General features: G+C 39.9%; 1 pseudogene; it reads left to right on the top strand.

Annotated features, from left to right (window-relative positions):
- Positions 1-1,540: 1,540 nt before the first annotated feature.
- Positions 1,541-1,662, top strand: LOC120599695 (uncharacterized; annotated as a pseudogene).
- The last annotated feature ends 3,130 nt before the right edge of the window (positions 1,663-4,792 follow it).

Raw genomic sequence — 4,792 nt, 5'->3', positions numbered from 1 at the left:
AGGATTTCAGTGCAGAACTGGCCACCAGCTCGATATAAGCAGTTGGCCCCAAATGGAATCACTCAGATTGTAAATTTCATTGCATAAATAAGTACTGCTCTTTCTGTAAATCCAATAGAAAAATAGACTTTTCTTGTTATGTCGCTTCTCTTTGAAATTAATTGTTTTTAATAAAACTTTTTTAATGCAATGTGTTTTGTAATGGAAAAAATATCACACAGGAGACACTAGTGCTCTGGGCAAGCAAGAGAGCCACCTTAAGCAAATAACCATTTGTGGTGAGTGGGGAACAGAAACTCAGCTCTCTGATGGCAATCCGGCTGAGCCCTGACTCTACCTCTATGCTGTAGCAGATCTTAACCTTTTCCGCCTCTATTTCACATTAGTAAAATACAATCATTGTTAATTATACATAAATGAAATTTTCGTTTTCCTTTCCTCTTCTTGTACTGCCAAAGTATTAATCTTCACAAACATAAATATTTAAAGAGATTGTTATTTTTAGGGCTTGCATCATAATTTCCTAACTTTGGTAACAACACGATGCAATAGGAATAAGACCCCTTGGGGCATTTGCTGGGAGGAAATTTTGTCATACGTGCCAACAGGATCCAAAATGGCAAAAGCCATATCATTCAAAAGACCTGAGAATATGATAAATTCAGAGTAATGTTAGGTACAGGATAGGATAATAGATGTCAGGGAGACATTGGTAAGATATTTGGGTGCTTTAGTCACACACACGCCCCCACTCCCTAATACATGTCTTCATTGTCAAATACCATGGATGGGCAGCCTTAGAGCTGATTTGCTGATTTGCTGCCGAGTCTCTTAAGCACTGAACAAAATGTAAAGTGTCCCCAAACTCCTCTTGCAAGATTCAGATTGGGGACAGGCCACTCAAGTCATGGCCTGAGCACCAGTCCTAAGGAACTGAGCCATCAGGAATAAGCCAGCACCAGGGTACCCTTTCATGCAGGTTTCCATAGGTACCACTTACATACTTGCCAAAACCCAACCGGTTCCACCCCCTTGAGAGAAAATGGAAAGAATACTAACAATAAATACTGCCTAAAAGCACCACTGCAGCTCCCATTACATAAATGTTGAAAAAAAATATCAAAAGGAACTCCAAATTATTAGCTTGAGTGAGATGCCATCACATATCAGACAGGTCCTGCCTACCTAATGTTTGAAGAACTCAGGCTGAGGCTGTGGGTACAGGGTGGCTGGTCCCAGCTACAGCGAGAAGAGTTCCAAAAGTTTTAGTTCAGTTGGGACCTTTCTTTCAGCCTGAAGGGACATTTTGCAAACAGTCTCTTGGTGAAAGGAAATGATCTGGAGAACAGTTGAGTCTTTACAATGATTCAAGTTGAGGGCTTCAGAGAGTGGTCTCAATGGTGTGAACAAAAAGAAAGCAATCATGGCAGTGATTTTTCTGGTTGAATCGCTGAATCCTGTCTCAGAATTACGCAAGCCAGAACATTATTTGGGAACTCTATTTTTAATAATAAAAAAACAATTATATAATAATGAGCTTTACTACGGCCATGCCACCCTGAATGTGCCTGATCTCGTCTGATCTCAGAAGCTAAGCAGGGTTGGGCCTGGTTATTACTTGGATGGGAGACCACCTAGGAAGAAGACCAGGTGCTGTAGGTGTAAAAAATAAACAAATATAATAAAATAATAATAATAATAATAATAATAATAATGAGCTTTATGTTTGTATCAAATAACTTTGTTCACATATATTTTATGTCTGTCTTCATAATAATGGAAATATTTTTATGACGTACTTTTTCTAAGTTACTACAAACTTCTTTCCTTTGTCTTGGGTCTGACGAGAGTCTAGTCCATTTATTTCACAGTCAATACCCCTGAGTAAAACATGGGAGAGGAGAATGAAATAAGGTGGAGAATTCTTGGTCCTCATCAGTTTGTGACCCATGTACCTACATGCTGCTGCTACCACACAGTTCCCCATCCCTCCTCTTCCTGGGAAGAATGAGTAGGGAAGGATGATGCTTCTATAAATGGGACACATTTTTTTTAGTTGAGGTGAAGTTCATATAACATGAAATTAACCATTTTAAAGTAAACAATTTGGTGACAGCACATTCACAATGTATACAAACCCCACCACCATCTAGTTCCAAAACATTTTCATAAGTACAAAAAGAAACTTTATACCCATTAATCGGTTATTTCTCCTTCCTACCTCCCCCACATGCCTTAGAAACCACCAATCTGCTTTCTGCACCCATGGGACTCTGTTTTGTCACTTCCTCTCTACAAAATCCCTGGAGATATGCAGGTGGTAAAATCATATCTCTGGCCTGAAGAGAGATCAAAATGTAAGCCACCCTGAGAACATTGCTGAAGTGCTGTCTCCGTGGGGGAAATTATTCTGTATCTTTAATAAAAAAAATATAAGTGAAACAACCTAAGTGCACATTGAAAGATGAATTGATAAAGAAAATGTATATATATACACAATGGAACATTATGCAACCATAAAAAAAAGAAAATCCTGCCATTTATGACAACATGGATAAACCTTGTTGTCATTACTGAGTGAAATAGTAAAATAAAGACAAATACTGTATGATCTCACTTATATGTAAAATCCTTTTTTAAAAAAAATGAACTCATAGATAAAAAGAACAGATTGGTGGTTGCCAAAGGTGGAGGACGGGAGTAGGCAAAATGAGTGTTAGTGGTCAAAATGTACAAACTTCCAGTTATTAGACAAATAAGTCCTGGGAATGTGATGCACAGCAGGGTGACTAAAATTAGTACTGTGTTATATATTTGAAAGTTGCTAAGAGAGTAGATCTAAAAGTTCTCATCACAATAAAAAAAATAATGTGTGGTGATGAATATGAACTAACTTTTGTGGTGATCATTTTGCAATGTATACATATATCAAATCATTATGTTATACATCTAAAACTAATAAAATGTTACATGCCAATTCTATCTCAACTTTAAAAAAAGAAAATGTAAAAATTGGATTAAGAAATCGAGTCATCATATATATAAAGCCTCATATAATGGATGAATCAGCAGCAAACTTTCTCTTGAATCCCATTGGTCATACTCAGTCTCATAGCCACTTCTGCATGGTGGGAAGGTCCCACTTTTCTATGTATTTGTAGATAAACTAAGGAGAAGGAAGTTGGGACACCCTTATAGTCAGATTAAGAAGCACCCCCTTCTTTCGTCACCAGACATCTCAAGCTGATGACTAGAACGTGTTGCATGCCTCCCCTTACCACTCTCTCAACTCTAGCCTTTCATAACAGGTTCTAGACCTGAGATAATTGTTCTCTCAGAGGTCACAGGGTTCTCCTCTGCACAAACTCCAAAGAATTCTTTTTAGTTTCCATTTCTTCTGACCTCTCTGGGGAATCTGGGCACGGTGTCCACACCTGTGTTTGACATTTTCTCCCCTCTCAGAGTCTCGGTGAGGGGCGAAAATCCCTTGGTGGCTCAAGGGAATAGTGACAGAGAGTTTTCAAAGTGGGCTGACCCTGACCCTTGTGGCATTGTGTGATACAGTCACATGGGTCAGCTCTTCTGATGTCTTTCCATGTAGGATTTCCTGGATGGTGCTGGCCACAGGGGTGTAATCCAGCACTCCCTCACCAGAGTTTTACACCAACAAGTATCAGAGTCAATTCCAAAGTTCACTCAGTGGCTAGCTTGTGAAAAGAGCAAACAGTCCATGGGTGTTTTTTCCCTCAAATCCCATTATCTCTACAAAAATGGACTCTGGAATAGCATGTAGAACCTCCTCTGTCCATTTTGAAAAGAAAGCATATTAGATATAGAGACACTGCATCAGAAAGTGAACAGCTCACCCACATGTCTGGGGAAGTTGGAGCCCCCAGGGGCTGAGCAGAACGGAGATGAAAGCACACATAAGGTGAAAATCTCTGACTTTATCAAGCTGGTACTGGTTGTTGTTGGTGGTGGTACCTCCTGGGGAGGGGACTGCAGAGCCTGCGAGATAGGAAGGGTCATGAGGCCAGTTCACAGTTCAGGGTGTGGCATAAGGGTGGGAGTCGAGATCCTTCAGGATGTTGGAATCTGGGAAGTTCAGCCATTGTAGGGTGGGTAGATCTTTCACTACCAGCAGTCAGAGTTTCGCCTCAAGGAACCTTTTTTTAAAAAAAATTTTTTAAGCTATAGTAGGCAGAGGTTCTAGCACACAATAACTCCAAAGAAAGGTCCAGCCACTTGAATTTGAGGATAAACTTCAATACTGTAAGGACCTAGAGACACCGGAGTAATAGAAAACCCAGTTGAAACTTAAAATAATTTGTGTGGCAGTCATTGAATGGTACAAAATGCCCATTACTAAAAGTCCAGGCAAAATCTCAGTTATTAGGTGCAGGTGGATTATTACCCATCCCCACCCCGGGCTAAACAGAAAAACTAAGCCCTTAAGTATTTATCCTGCTTAGAGAACAGGGTAGTGGATTACTCTCAGTCTGGGGTAGGTCAAGGCCTGCAGCAAAGGAAGAAGTAAGAGAGATTTCGGGCCAGAACCAGGTCAATCATTGCCAAAGCCATGTGGGCACTGACTTAGCCTTGGGCACTAAATCCTAGAGTGTTTTCCAATACCACCAAGCAATTGCAGGAGTTCAGAACGAGTCATCTCAATATGTGCCTCTGTTGTATGTGGATTATTTTGAGCTAAAGGCAACCAACAACTTGCAGGTTTAAGAGAAATTTCTGCCTACCCCTCTTTAATTACCTACATAATTTTTTTGGCCTATCTATA

This window comes from Pteropus medius, unplaced genomic scaffold (assembly GCF_902729225.1).
Source record: "Pteropus medius unplaced genomic scaffold, Ma_sr-lr_union100, whole genome shotgun sequence".
Classification (NCBI taxonomy): domain Eukaryota; kingdom Metazoa; phylum Chordata; class Mammalia; order Chiroptera; family Pteropodidae; genus Pteropus; species Pteropus medius.
The sequence above is the reverse complement of the archived record's forward strand: the minus strand, read 5'-3'. Positions and strand labels throughout refer to the sequence as shown.